Genomic DNA, 16,428 nt, shown 5'->3' on the forward strand with positions numbered 1-16,428 from the left:
AATCAGCCCTCAACAACATAACCGGCAGAAAAAGTTTTTTTTCAAAAAATCCTAAGCCCCGGGGTCACAATTTCATAAAAAATCTGACTTTCGGCAATTCACTCAAAAATTGTGCCAAAAGGTTCCAAATTCTCTCCTGAAAGGTTTGGCGGTTGAAACAGAAGGCTTTTTATCACAGGAAAAGAAATCAGCCCTCAACAACTTAACTGGCAGAAAAAGATTTTTTTGAAAAAATCCTAAGCCCCGGGGTCACAATTTCATAAAAAATCTGACTTTCCGCAATTCACTCAAAAATGGTGCCAGACGGATGCAAATGATCCTCTGAAAGCTTTGGGAATGGAAATAGAAGAAATCAGCCCTCGACAACTTAACAGGTAGAAAAAGATTTTTTTGAAAAAATCCCTAAGCCCCGGGGTCACAATTTCATAAAAAATCTGACTTTCGGCAATTCACTCAAAAATGGTGCCAAACGGTTCCAAATGATCCCCTGAAAGGTTTGGTGGTCGAAACAGATGGTTTTTTATCACAGCACACGCAATCAGCCCTCGACAACTTAAGCGGCAGAAAAAGATTTTTTTGAAAAAATCCCTAAGCCCCGGGATCACAATTTCATAAAAAGTCTGACTTTCGGCAATTCACTCAAAAATGGTGCCAGACGGTTGCAAATGATCCTCTGAAAGGTTTGGGAATGGAAAGAGAAGAAATCAGCCCTCGACAACTTAACCGGCAGAAAAAGATTTTTTTGAAAAAATCCCTAATCCCCGGGGTCACAATTTCATAAAAAATCTGACATTCGGCAATTCACTCAAAAATGGTGCCAGTCGGTTGCAAATGATCCTCTGAAAGGTTTGGGAATGGAAATGGAAGAAATCAGCCCTCGACAACTTAACCGGCAGAAAATGATTTTTTGAAAAAATCCTAAGCTCCGGGGTCACAATTTCATAAAAAATCTGACTTTCGGCAATTCACTCAAAAATGGTGCCAGTCGGTTGCAAATGATCCTCTGAAAGGTTTGGGAATGGAAATAGGAGAAATCAGCCCTCGACAACTTAACCGGCAGAAAAAGATTTTTTGAAAAAATCCTAAGCCCCAGGGTCACAATTTCATAAAAAATCTGACTTTTGGCAATTCACTCAAAAATTGTGCCAAAAGGTTCCAAATGATCCCCTGAAAGGTTTGGCGGTTAAAACAGAAGGCTTTTTATCACAGGAAAAGAAATCAGCCGTCAACAACTTAACTGGCAGAAAAAGATTTTTTTGAAAAAATCCTAAGCCCCAGGGTCACAATTTCATAAAAAATCTGACTTTTGGCAATTCACTCAAAAATTGTGCCAAAAGGTTTCAAATTCTCCCCTGAAAGGTTTCGCGGTCGAAACAGATGGTTTTTTATCACAGGAAAAGAAATCAGCCCTCGACAACTTAACCGGCAGAAAAAGATTTTTTTGAAAAAATCCCTAAGCCCCGGGGTCACAATTTCATAAAAAATTTGACTTTTGGCAATTCACTCAAAAATGGTGCCAAACGGTTCCAAATGATCCACTGAAAGGTTTGGCGGTTGAAACAGAAGGCTTTTTATCACAGGACAAGAAATCAGCCCTCAACAACTTAACCGGCAGAAAAAGATTTTTTTGAAAAAATCCTAAGCCCCGGGGTCACAAATTCATAAAAAATCTGACTTTCGGCAATTCACTCAAACATGGTGCCAGATGGTTGCAAATGATCCTCTGAAAGGTTTGGGAATGGAAATAGAAGAAATCAGCCCTCGACAACTTAACCGGCAGAAAAAGATTTTTTTGAAAAAATCCCTAAGCCCCGGGGTCACAAATTCATAAAAAATCTGACTTTTGGCAATTCACTCAAAAATTGTGCCAAAAGGTTCCAAATGATCCCTCGAAAAGTTTGGCGGTTGAAACAGAAGGCTTTTTATCACAGGAAAAGAAATCAGCCCTCAACAACTTAACAAGGAGAAAAATATTTTTTTTGAAAAAATCCTAAGCCCCGGGGTCACAATTTCATAAAAAATCTGACTTTCGGCAATTCACTCAAAAATGGTGCCAAACGGTTCCAAATTCTCCCCTGAAAGGTTTGGCGGTTGAAACAGAAGGCTTTTTATCACAGGAAAAGAAATCAGCCCTCAACAACATAACCGGCAGAAAAAGATTTTTGGCAATTCACTCAAAAATGGTGCCAGACGGTTGCAAATGATCCTCTGAAAGGTTTGGGAATGGAAAGAGAAGAAATCAGCCCTCGACAACTTAACCGGCAGAAAAAGATTTTTTTGAAAAAATCCTAAACCCAGGGGTCACAATTTCATAAAAAATCTGACTTTCGGCAATTCACTCAAAAATGGTGCCAAACGGTTCCAAATGATCCCCTGAAAGGTTTGGCGGTTGAAACAGAAGGCTTTTTATCACAGGAAAAGAAATCAGCCCTCAACAACATAACCGGCAGAAAAAGATTTTTTTGAAAAAATCCTAAGCCCCGGGGTCACAATTTCATAAAAAGTCTGACTTTCGGCAATTCACTCAAAAATGGTGCCAGACGGTTGCAAATGATCCTCTGAAAGGTTTGGGAATGGAAAGAGAAGAAATCAGCCCTCGACAACTTAACCGGCAGAAAAAGATTTTTTTGAAAAAATCCTAAACCCCGGGGTCACAATTTCATAAAAAATCTGATTTTCGGCAATTCACTCAAAAATTGTGCCAAAAGGTTCCAAATTCTCCCCTGAAAGGTTTGGTGGTTGAAACAGAAGGCTTTTTATCACAGGAAAAGAAATCAGCCCTCAACAACTTAAACGGCAGAAAAAGATTTTTTTGAAAAAATCCTAAGCCCCAGAGTCACAATTTCATAAAAAATCTGACTTTCGGCAATTCACTCAAAAATGGTGCCAGACGGTTGCAAATGATCCTCTGAAAGGTTTGGGAATGGAAAGAGAAGAAATCAGCCCTCGACAACTTAACGGGCAGAAAAAGATTTTTTTGAAAAAATCCTAAACCCCGGGGTCACAATTTCATAAAAAATCTGACTTTTGGCAATTCACTCAAAAATGGTGCCAAACGGTTCCAAATGATCCCCTGAAAGGTTTGGCGGTTGAAACAGAAGGCTTTTTATCACAGGAAAAGAAATCAGCCCTCAACTACTTAACCGGCAGAAAAAGATTTTTTTGAAAAAATCCTAAGCCCCGGGGTCACAATTTCATAAAAAATCTGACTTTCGGCAATTCACTCAAAAATGGTGCCAAACGGTTGCAAATGATCCTCTGAAAGGTTTGGGAATGGAAATAGAAGAAATTAGCCCTTGACAACTTAACCGGCAGAAAAAGATCTTTTTGAAAAAATCCCGAAGCCCCGGGGTCACAAAGTCATAAAAAATCTGACTTTTGGCAATTCACTCAAAAATTGTGTCAAAAGGTTCCAAATTCTCCCCTGAAAGGTTTGGCGGTTGAAACAGAAGGCTTTTTATCACAGGAAAAGAAATCAGGCCTCACCAACTTAACAGGCAGAAAAAGATTTTTTTGAAATAATCCTAAACCCAGGGGTCACAATTTCATAAAAAATCTGACTTTCGGCAATTCACTCAAAAATGGTGCCAAACGGTTCCAAATGATCCCCTGAAAGGTTTGGCGGTTGAAACAGAAGGCTTTTTATCACAGGAAAAGAAATCAGCCCTCAACTACATAACCAGCAGAAAAAGATTTTTTTGAAAAAATCCTAAGCCCCGGGGTCACAATTTCATAAAAAATCTGACTTTTGGCAATTCACTCAATAATTGTGCCAAAAGGTTGCAAATTCTCCCCTGAAAGGTTTGGCGGTTGAAACAGAAGGCTTTTTATCACAGGAAAAGAAATCAGCCCTCAACAACATAACCGGCAGAAAAAGATTTTTTTGAAAAAATCCTAAGCCCCGGGGTCACAATTTCATAAAAAATCTGACTTTTGGCAATTCACTCAAAAATTGTGCCAAAAGGTTCCAAATTCTCCCCTGAAAGGTTTGGCGGTTGAAACAGATGGTTTTTTATCACAGGACACGCAATCAGCCCTCGACAACTTAACCGGCAGAAAAAGATCTTTTTGAAAAAATCCTAAGCCCCGGGGTCACAATTTCATAAAAAATCTGACTTTTGGCAATTCACTCAAAAATTGTGCCAAAAGGTTCCAAATTCTCCCCTGAAAGGTTTGGCAGTTGAAACAGAAGGCTTTTTATCACAGGAAAAGAAATCAGCCCTGAACAACATAACCGGCAGAAAAAGTTTTTTTTCAAAAAATCCTAAGCCCCGGGGTCACAATTTCATAAAAAATCTGACTTTTGGCAATTCACTCAAAAATTGTGCCAAAAGGTTCCAAATTCTCCCCTGAAAGGTTTGGCGGTTGAAACAGAAGGCTTTTTATCACAGGAAAAGAAATCAGCCCTCAACAACATAACCGGCAGAAAAAGATTTTTTTGAAAAAATCCTAAGCCCCGGGGTCACAATTTCATAAAAAATCTGACTTTTGGCAATTCACTCAAAAATTGTGCCAAAAGGTTCCAAATTCTCCCCTGAAAGGTTTGGCGGTCGAAACAGATGGTTTTTTATCACAGGACACGCAATCAGCCCTCGACAACTTAACCGGCAGAAAAAGATTTTTTTGAAAAAATCCCTAAGCCCCGGGATCACAATTTCATAAAAAGTCTGACTTTCGGCAATTCACTCAAAATTGGTCCCAGACGGTTGCAAATGATCCTCTGAAAGGTTTGGGAATGGAAAGAGAAGAAATCAGCCCTCGACAACTTAACCGGCAGAAAAAGATTTTTTTGAAAAAATCCTAAACCCCGGGGTCACAATTTCATAAAAAATCTGATTTTCGGCAATTCACTCAGAAATGGTGCCAAACGGTTCCAAATGATCCCCTGAAAGGTTTGGCGGTTGAAACAGAAGGCTTTTAATCACAGGAAAAGAAATCAGCCCTCAACAACTTAACTGGCAGAAAAAGATTTTTTTGAAAAAATCCTAAGCCCCGGGGTCACAATTTCATAAAAAATCTGACTTTCCGCAATTCACTCAAAAATGGTGCCAGACGGATGCAAATGATCCTCTGAAAGCTTTGGGAATGGAAATAGAAGAAATCAGCCCTCGACAACTTAACAGGTAGAAAAAGATTTTTTTGAAAAAATCCCTAAGCCCCGGGGTCACAATTTCATAAAAAATCTGACTTTCGGCAATTCACTCAAAAATGGTGCCAAACGGTTCCAAATGATCCCCTGAAAGGTTTGGTGGTCGAAACAGATGGTTTTTTATCACAGCACACGCAATCAGCCCTCGACAACTTAAGCGGCAGAAAAAGATTTTTTTGAAAAAATCCCTAAGCCCCGGGATCACAATTTCATAAAAAGTCTGACTTTCGGCAATTCACTCAAAAATGGTGCCAGACGGTTGCAACTGATCCTCTGAAAGGTTTGGGAATGGAAAGAGAAGAAATCAGCCCTCGACAACTTAACCGGCAGAAAAAGATTTTTTTGAAAAAATCCCTAATCCCCGGGGTCACAATTTCATAAAAAATCTGACATTCGGCAATTCACTCAAAAATGGTGCCAGTCGGTTGCAAATGATCCTCTGAAAGGTTTGGGAATGGAAATGGAAGAAATCAGCCCTCGACAACTTAACCGGCAGAAAATGATTTTTTGAAAAAATCCTAAGCTCCGGGGTCACAATTTCATAAAAAATCTGACTTTCGGCAATTCACTCAAAAATGGTGCCAGTCGGTTGCAAATGATCCTCTGAAAGGTTTGGGAATGGAAATAGGAGAAATCAGCCCTCGACAACTTAACCGGCAGAAAAAGATTTTTTGAAAAAATCCTAAGCCCCAGGGTCACAATTTCATAAAAAATCTGACTTTTGGCAATTCACTCAAAAATTGTGCCAAAAGGTTCCAAATGATCCCCTGAAAGGTTTGGCGGTTAAAACAGAAGGCTTTTTATCACAGGAAAAGAAATCAGCCGTCAACAACTTAACTGGCAGAAAAAGATTTTTTTGAAAAAATCCTAAGCCCCAGGGTCACAATTTCATAAAAAATCTGACTTTTGGCAATTCACTCAAAAATTGTGCCAAAAGGTTTCAAATTCTCCCCTGAAAGGTTTCGCGGTCGAAACAGATGGTTTTTTATCACAGGAAAAGAAATCAGCCCTCGACAACTTAACCGGCAGAAAAAGATTTTTTTGAAAAAATCCTAAGCCCCGGGGTCACAATTTCATAAAAAATCTGACTTTTGGCAATTCACTCAAAAATTGTGCCAAAAGGTTGCAAATTCTCCCCTGAAAGGTTTGGCGGTTGAAACAGAAGGCTTTTTATCACAGGAAAAGAAATCAGCCCTCAACAACATAACCGGCAGAAAAAGATTTTTTTGAAAAAATCCTAAGCCCCGGGGTCACAATTTCATAAAAAATCTGACTTTTGGCAATTCACTCAAAAATTGTGCCAAAAGGTTCCAAATTCTCCCCTTAAAGGTTTGGCGGTCGAAACAGATGGTTTTTTATCACAGGACACGCAATCAGCCCTCGACAACTTAACCGGCAGAAAAAGATTTTTTTGAAAAAATCCTAAGCCCCAGAGTCACAATTTCATAAAAAATCTGACTTTCGGCAATTCACCCAAAAATGGTGCCAGACGGTTGCAAATGATCCTCTGAAAGGTTTGGGAATGGAAAGAGAAGAAATCAGCCCTCGACAACTTAACGGGCAGAAAAAGATTTTTTTGAAAAAATCCTAAGCCCCGGGGTCACAATTTCATAAAAAATCTGACTTTTGGCAATTCACTCAAAAATTGTGCCAAAAGGTTGCAAATTCTCCCCTGAAAGGTTTGGCGGTTGAAACAGAAGGCTTTTTATCACAGGAAAAGAAATCAGCCCTCAACAACATAACCGGCAGAAAAAGATTTTTTTGAAAAAATCCTAAGCCCCGGGGTCACAATTTCATAAAAAATCTGACTTTTGGCAATTCACTCAAAAATTGTGCCAAAAGGTTCCAAATTCTCCCCTTAAAGGTTTGGCGGTCGAAACAGATGGTTTTTTATCACAGGACACGCAATCAGCCCTCGACAACTTAACCGGCAGAAAAAGATTTTTTTGAAAAAATCCTAAGCCCCGGGGTCACAATTTCATAAAAAATCTGACTTTTGGCAATTCACTCAAAAATTGTGCCAAAAGGTTCCAAATTCTCCCCTGAAAGGTTTGGCGGTTGAAACAGAAGGCTTTTTATCACAGGAAAAGAAATCAGCCCTCAACAACATAACCGGCAGAAAATGTTTTTTTTCAAAAAATCCTAAGCCCCGGGGTCACAATTTCATAAAAAATCTGACTTTTGGCAATTCACTCAAAAATTGTGCCAAAAGGTTCCAAATGCTCCCCTGAAAGGTTTGGCGGTTGAAACAGAAGGCTTTTTATCACAGGAAAAGAAATCAGCCCTCAACAACATAACCGGCAGAAAAAGATTTTTTTGAAAAAATCCTAAGCCCCGGGGTCACAATTTCATAAAAAGTCTGACTTTCGGCAATTCACTCAAAAATGGTGCCAGACGGTTGCAAATGATCCTCTGAAAGGTTTGGGAATGGAAAGAGAAGAAATCAGCCCTCGACAACTTAACCGGCAGAAAAAGATTTTTTTGAAAAAATCCTAAGCCCCGGGGTCACAATTTCATAAAAAATCTGATTTTCGGCAATTCACTCAGAAATGGTGCCAAACGGTTCCAAATGATCCCCTGAAAGGTTTGGCGGTTGAAACAGAAGGCTTTTTATCACAGGAAAAGAAATCAGCCCTCAACAACTTAACTGGCAGAAAAAGATTTTTTTGAAAAAATCCTAAGCCCCGGGGTCACAATTTCATAAAAAATCTGACTTTCCGCAATTCACTCAAAAATGGTGCCAGACGGATGCAAATGATCCTCTGAAAGCTTTGGGAATGGAAATAGAAGAAATCAGCCCTCGACAACTTAACAGGTAGAAAAAGATTTTTTTGAAAAAATCCCTAAGCCCCGGGGTCACAATTTCATAAAAAATCTGACTTTCGGCAATTCACTCAAAAATGGTGCCAAACGGTTCCAAATGATCCCCTGAAAGGTTTGGTGGTCGAAACAGATGGTTTTTTATCACAGCACACGCAATCAGCCCTCGACAACTTAAGCGGCAGAAAAAGATTTTTTTGAAAAAATCCCTAAGCCCCGGGATCACAATTTCATAAAAAGTCTGACTTTCGGCAATTCACTCAAAAATGGTGCCAGACGGTTGCAAATGATCCTCTGAAAGGTTTGGGAATGGAAAGAGAAGAAATCAGCCCTCGACAACTTAACCGGCAGAAAAAGATTTTTTTGAAAAAATCCCTAATCCCCGGGGTCACAATTTCATAAAAAATCTGACATTCGGCAATTCACTCAAAAATGGTGCCAGTCGGTTGCAAATGATCCTCTGAAAGGTTTGGGAATGGAAATGGAAGAAATCAGCCCTCGACAACTTAACCGGCAGAAAATGATTTTTTGAAAAAATCCTAAGCTCCGGGGTCACAATTTCATAAAAAATCTGACTTTCGGCAATTCACTCAAAAATGGTGCCAGTCGGTTGCAAATGATCCTCTGAAAGGTTTGGGAATGGAAATAGGAGAAATCAGCCCTCGACAACTTAACCGGCAGAAAAAGATTTTTTGAAAAAATCCTAAGCCCCGGGGTGACAATTTCATAAAAAATCTGACTTTTGGCAATTCACTCAAAAATTGTGCCAAAAGGTTCCAAATGATCCCCTGAAAGGTTTGGCGGTTAAAACAGAAGGCTTTTTATCACAGGAGAAGAAATCAGCCGTCAACAACTTAACTGGCAGAAAAAGATTTTTTTGAAAAAATCCTAAGCCCCAGGGTCACAATTTCATAAAAAATCTGACTTTTGGCAATTCACTCAAAAATTGTGCCAAAAGGTTTCAAATTCTCCCCTGAAAGGTTTCGCGGTCGAAACAGATGGTTTTTTATCACAGGAAAAGAAATCAGCCCTCGACAACTTAACCGGCAGAAAAAGATTTTTTTGAAAAAATCCCTAAGCCCCGGGGTCACAATTTCATAAAAAATTTGACTTTTGGCAATTCACTCAAAAATGGTGCCAAACGGTTCCAAATGATCCCCTGAAAGGTTTGGCGGTTGAAACAGAAGGCTTTTTATCACAGGACAAGAAATCAGCCCTCAACAACTTAACCGGCAGAAAAAGATTTTTTTGAAAAAATCCTAAGCCGCGGGGTCACAAATTCATAAAAAATCTGACTTTCGGCAATTCACTCAAACATGGTGCCAGATGGTTGCAAATGATCCTCTGAAAGGTTTGGGAATGGAAATAGAAGAAATCAGCCCTCGACAACTTAACCGGCAGAAAAAGATTTTTTTGAAAAAATCCCTAAGCCCCGGGGTCACAAATTCATAAAAAATCTGACTTTTGGCAATTCACTCAAAAATTGTGCCAAAAGGTTCCAAATGATCCCTCGAAAAGTTTGGCGGTTGAAACAGAAGGCTTTTTATCACAGGAAAAGAAATCAGCCCTCAACAACTTAACAAGGAGAAAAATATTTTTTTTGAAAAAATCCTAAGCCCCGGGGTCACAATTTCATAAAAAATCTGACTTTCGGCAATTCACTCAAAAATGGTGCCAAACGGTTCCAAATTCTCCCCTGAAAGGTTTGGCGGTTGAAACAGAAGGCTTTTTATCACAGGAAAAGAAATCAGCCCTCAACAACATAACCGGCAGAAAAAGATTTTTGGCAATTCACTCAAAAATGGTGCCAGACGGTTGCAAATGATCCTCTGAAAGGTTTGGGAATGGAAAGAGAAGAAATCAGCCCTCGACAACTTAACCGGCAGAAAAAGATTTTTTTGAAAAAATCCTAAACCCAGGGGTCACAATTTCATAAAAAATCTGACTTTCGGCAATTCACTCAAAAATGGTGCCAAACGGTTCCAAATGATCCCCTGAAAGGTTTGGCGGTTGAAACAGAAGGCTTTTTATCACAGGAAAAGAAATCAGCCCTCAACTACTTAACCGGCATAAAAAGATTTTTTTGAAAAAATCCTAAGCCCCGGGGTCACAATTTCATAAAAAATCTGACTTTTGGCAATTCACTCAAAAATTGTGCCAAAAGGTTGCAAATTCTCCCCTGAAAGGTTTGGCGGTTGAAACAGAAGGCTTTTTATCACAGGAAAAGAAATCAGCCCTCAACAACATAACCGGCAGAAAATGTTTTTTTTCAAAAAATCCTAAGCCCCGGGGTCACAATTTCATAAAAAATCTGACTTTTGGCAATTCACTCAAAAATTGTGCCAAAAGGTTCCAAATGCTCCCCTGAAAGGTTTGGCGGTTGAAACAGAAGGCTTTTTATCACAGGAAAAGAAATCAGCCCTCAACAACATAACCGGCAGAAAAAGATTTTTTTGAAAAAATCCTAAGCCCCGGGGTCACAATTTCATAAAAAGTCTGACTTTCGGCAATTCACTCAAAAATGGTGCCAGACGGTTGCAAATGATCCTCTGAAAGGTTTGGGAATGGAAAGAGAAGAAATCAGCCCTCGACAACTTAACCGGCAGAAAAAGATTTTTTTGAAAAAATCCTAAACCCCGGGGTCACAATTTCATAAAAAATCTGATTTTCGGCAATTCACTCAAAAATTGTGCCAAAAGGTTCCAAATTCTCCCCTGAAAGGTTTGGTGGTTGAAACAGAAGGCTTTTTATCACAGGAAAAGAAATCAGCCCTCAACAACTTAAACGGCAGAAAAAGATTTTTTTGAAAAAATCCTAAGCCCCAGAGTCACAATTTCATAAAAAATCTGACTTTCGGCAATTCACTCAAAAATGGTGCCAGACGGTTGCAAATGATCCTCTGAAAGGTTTGGGAATGGAAAGAGAAGAAATCAGCCCTCGACAACTTAACGGGCAGAAAAAGATTTTTTTGAAAAAATCCTAAGCCCCGGGGTCACAATTTCATAAAAAATCTGACTTTTGGCAATTCACTCAAAAATTGTGCCAAAAGGTTGCAAATTCTCCCCTGAAAGGTTTGGCGGTTGAAACAGAAGGCTTTTTATCACAGGAAAAGAAATCAGCCCTCAACAACATAACCGGCAGAAAAAGATTTTTTTGAAAAAATCCTAAGCCCCGGGGTCACAATTTCATAAAAAATCTGACTTTTGGCAATTCACTCAAAAATTGTGCCAAAAGGTTCCAAATTCTCCCCTTAAAGGTTTGGCCGTCGAAACAGATGGTTTTTTATCACAGGACACGCAATCAGCCCTCGACAACTTAACCGGCAGAAAAAGATTTTTTTGAAAAAATCCTAAGCCCCGGGGTCACAATTTCATAAAAAATCTGACTTTTGGCAATTCACTCAAAAATTGTGCCAAAAGGTTCCAAATGCTCCCCTGAAAGGTTTGGCGGTTGAAACAGAAGGCTTTTTATCACAGGAAAAGAAATCAGCCCTCAACAACATAACCGGCAGAAAAAGATTTTTTTGAAAAAATCCTAAGCCCCGGGGTCACAATTTCATAAAAAGTCTGACTTTCGGCAATTCACTCAAAAATGGTGCCAGACGGTTGCAAATGATCCTCTGAAAGGTTTGGGAATGGAAAGAGAAGAAATCAGCCCTCGACAACTTAACCGGCAGAAAAAGATTTTTTTGAAAAAATCCTAAACCCCGGGGTCACAATTTCATAAAAAATCTGATTTTCGGCAATTCACTCAGAAATGGTGCCAAACGGTTCCAAATGATCCCCTGAAAGGTTTGGCGGTTGAAACAGAAGGCTTTTTATCACAGGAAAAGAAATCAGCCCTCAACAACTTAACTGGCAGAAAAAGATTTTTTTGAAAAAATCCTAAGCCCCGGGGTCACAATTTCATAAAAAATCTGACTTTCCGCAATTCACTCAAAAATGGTGCCAGACGGATGCAAATGATCCTCTGAAAGCTTTGGGAATGGAAATAGAAGAAATCAGCCCTCGACAACTTAACAGGTAGAAAAAGATTTTTTTGAAAAAATCCCTAAGCCCCGGGGTCACAATTTCATAAAAAATCTGACTTTCGGCAATTCACTCAAAAATGGTGCCAAACGGTTCCAAATGATCCCCTGAAAGGTTTGGTGGTCGAAACAGATGGTTTTTTATCACAGCACACGCAATCAGCCCTCGACAACTTAAGCGGCAGAAAAAGATTTTTTTGAAAAAATCCCTAAGCCCCGGGATCACAATTTCATAAAAAGTCTGAGTTTCGGCAATTCACTCAAAAATGGTGCCAGACGGTTGCAAATGATCCTCTGAAAGGTTTGGGAATGGAAAGAGAAGAAATCAGCCCTCGACAACTTAACCGGCAGAAAAAGATTTTTTTGAAAAAATCCCTAATCCCCGGGGTCACAATTTCATAAAAAATCTGACATTCGGCAATTCACTCAAAAATGGTGCCAGTCGGTTGCAAATGATCCTCTGAAAGGTTTGGGAATGGAAATGGAAGAAATCAGCCCTCGACAACTTAACCGGCAGAAAATGATTTTTTGAAAAAATCCTAAGCTCCGGGGTCACAATTTCATAAAAAATCTGACTTTCGGCAATTCACTCAAAAATGGTGCCAGTCGGTTGCAAATGATCCTCTGAAAGGTTTGGGAATGGAAATAGGAGAAATCAGCCCTCGACAACATAACCGGCAGAAAAAGATTTTTTGAAAAAATCCTAAGCCCCGGGGTGACAATTTCATAAAAAATCTGACTTTTGGCAATTCACTCAAAAATTGTGCCAAAAGGTTCCAAATGATCCCCTGAAAGGTTTGGCGGTTAAAACAGAAGGCTTTTTATCACAGGAGAAGAAATCAGCCGTCAACAACTTAACTGGCAGAAAAAGATTTTTTTGAAAAAATCCTAAGCCCCAGGGTCACAATTTCATAAAAAATCTGACTTTTGGCAATTCACTCAAAAATTGTGCCAAAAGGTTTCAAATTCTCCCCTGAAAGGTTTCGCGGTCGAAACAGATGGTTTTTTATCACAGGAAAAGAAATCAGCCCTCAACAACTTAACAAGGAGAAAAATATTTTTTTTGAAAAAATCCTAAGCCCCGGGGTCACAATTTCATAAAAAATCTGACTTTCGGCAATTCACTCAAAAATGGTGCCAAACGGTTCCAAATTCTCCCCTGAAAGGTTTGGCAGTTGAAACAGAAGGCTTTTTATCACAGGAAAAGAAATCAGCCCTCAACAACATAACCGGCAGAAAAAGATTTTTGGCAATTCACTCAAAAATGGTGCCAGACGGTTGCAAATGATCCTCTGAAAGGTTTGGGAATGGAAAGAGAAGAAATCAGCCCTCGACAACTTAACCGGCAGAAAAAGATTTTTTTGAAAAAATCCTAAACCCAGGGGTCACAATTTCATAAAAAATCTGACTTTCGGCAATTCACTCAAAAATGGTGCCAAACGGTTCCAAATGATCCCCTGAAAGGTTTGGCGGTTGAAACAGAAGGCTTTTTATCACAGGAAAAGAAATCAGCCCTCAACTATTTAACCGGCAGAAAAAGATTTTTTTGAAAAAATCCTAAGCCCCGGGGTCACAATTTCATAAAAAATCTGACTTTTGGCAATTCACTCAAAAATTGTGCCAAAAGGTTGCAAATTCTCCCCTGAAAGGTTTGGCGGTTGAAACAGAAGGCTTTTTATCACAGGAAAAGAAATCAGCCCTCAACAACATAACCGGCAGAAAAAGATTTTTTTGAAAAAATCCTAAGCCCCGGGGTCACAATTTCATAAAAAATCTGACTTTCCGCAATTCACTCAAAAATGGTGCCAGACGGATGCAAATGATCCTCTGAAAGCTTTGGGAATGGAAATAGAAGAAATCAGCCCTCGACAACTTAACAGGTAGAAAAAGATTTTTTTGAAAAAATCCCTAAGCCCCGGGGTCACAATTTCATAAAAAATCTGACTTTCGGCAATTCACTCAAAAATGGTGCCAAACGGTTCCAAATGATCCCCTGAAAGGTTTGGTGGTCGAAACAGATGGTTTTTTATCACAGCACACGCAATCAGCCCTCGACAACTTAAGCGGCAGAAAAAGATTTTTTTGAAAAAATCCCTAAGCCCCGGGATCACAATTTCATAAAAAGTCTGAGTTTCGGCAATTCACTCAAAAATGGTGCCAGACGGTTGCAAATGATCCTCTGAAAGGTTTGGGAATGGAAAGAGAAGAAATCAGCCCTCGACAACTTAACCGGCAGAAAAAGATTTTTTTGAAAAAATCCCTAATCCCCGGGGTCACAATTTCATAAAAAATCTGACATTCGGCAATTCACTCAAAAATGGTGCCAGTCGGTTGCAAATGATCCTCTGAAAGGTTTGGGAATGGAAATGGAAGAAATCAGCCCTCGACAACTTAACCGGCAGAAAATGATTTTTTGAAAAAATCCTAAGCTCCGGGGTCACAATTTCATAAAAAATCTGACTTTCGGCAATTCACTCAAAAATGGTGCCAGTCGGTTGCAAATGATCCTCTGAAAGGTTTGGGAATGGAAATAGGAGAAATCAGCCCTCGACAACTTAACCGGCAGAAAAAGATTTTTTGAAAAAATCCTAAGCCCCGGGGTGACAATTTCATAAAAAATCTGACTTTTGGCAATTCACTCAAAAATTGTGCCAAAAGGTTCCAAATGATCCCCTGAAAGGTTTGGCGGTTAAAACAGAAGGCTTTTTATCACAGGAGAAGAAATCAGCCGTCAACAACTTAACTGGCAGAAAAAGATTTTTTTGAAAAAATCCTAAGCCCCAGGGTCACAATTTCATAAAAAATCTGACTTTTGGCAATTCACTCAAAAATTGTGCCAAAAGGTTTCAAATTCTCCCCTGAAAGGTTTCGCGGTCGAAACAGATGGTTTTTTATCACAGGAAAAGAAATCAGCCCTCGACAACTTAACCGGCAGAAAAAGATTTTTTTGAAAAAATCCCTAAGCCCCGGGGTCACAATTTCATAAAAAATTTGACTTTTGGCAATTCACTCAAAAATGGTGCCAAACGGTTCCAAATGATCCCCTGAAAGGTTTGGCGGTTGAAACAGAAGGCTTTTTATCACAGGACAAGAAATCAGCCCTCAACAACTTAACCGGCAGAAAAAGATTTTTTTGAAAGAATCCTAAGCCCCGGGGTCACAAATTCATAAAAAATCTGACTTTCGGCAATTCACTCAAACATGGTGCCAGATGGTTGCAAATGATCCTCTGAAAGGTTTGGGAATGGAAATAGAAGAAATCAGCCCTCGACAACTTAACCGGCAGAAAAAGATTTTTTTGAAAAAATCCCTAAGCCCCGGGGTCACAAATTCATAAAAAATCTGACTTTTGGCAATTCACTCAAAAATTGTGCCAAAAGGTTCCAAATGATCCCTCGAAAAGTTTGGCGGTTGAAACAGAAGGCTTTTTATCACAGGAAAAGAAATCAGCCCTCAACAACTTAACAAGGAGAAAAATATTTTTTTTGAAAAAATCCTAAGCCCCGGGGTCACAATTTCATAAAAAATCTGACTTTCGGCAATTCACTCAAAAATGGTGCCAAACGGTTCCAAATGATCCCCTGAAAGGTTTGGCGGTTGAAACAGAAGGCTTTTTATCACAGGAAAAGAAATCAGCCCTCAACTACTTAACCGGCAGAAAAAGATTTTTTTGAAAAAATCCTAAGCCCCGGGGTCACAATTTCATAAAAAATCTGACTTTTGGCAATTCACTCAAAAATTGTGCCAAAAGGTTGCAAATTCTCCCCTGAAAGGTTTGGCGGTTGAAACAGAAGGCTTTTTATCACAGGAAAAGAAATCAGCCCTCAACAACATAACCGGCAGAAAAAGATTTTTTTGAAAAAATCCTAAGCCCCGGGGTCACAATTTCATAAAAAATCTGACTTTTGGCAATTCACTCAAAAATTGTGCCAAAAGGTTCCAAATTCTCCCCTTAAAGGTTTGGCGGTCGAAACAGATGGTTTTTTATCACAGGACACGCAATCAGCCCTCGACAACTTAACCGGCAGAAAAAGATTTTTTTGAAAAAATCCTAAGCCCCGGGGTCACAATTTCATAAAAAATCTGACTTTTGGCAATTCACTCAAAAATTGTGCCAAAAGGTTCCAAATGCTCCCCTGAAAGGTTTGGCGGTTGAAACAGAAGGCTTTTTATCACAGGAAAAGAAATCAGCCCTCAACAACATAACCGGCAGAAAAAGATTTTTTTGAAAAAATCCTAAGCCCCGGGGTCACAATTTCATAAAAAGTCTGACTTTCGGCAATTCACTCAAAAATGGTGCCAGACGGTTGCAAATGATCCTCTGAAAGGTTTGGGAATGGAAAGAGAAGAAATCAGCCCTCGACAACTTAACCGGCAGAAAAAGATTTTTTTGAAAAAATCCTAAACCCCGGGGTCACAATTTCATAAAAAA

Source organism: Podarcis raffonei, chromosome 6, assembly GCF_027172205.1.
Source record: "Podarcis raffonei isolate rPodRaf1 chromosome 6, rPodRaf1.pri, whole genome shotgun sequence".
Classification (NCBI taxonomy): Eukaryota; Metazoa; Chordata; class Lepidosauria; order Squamata; family Lacertidae; genus Podarcis; species Podarcis raffonei.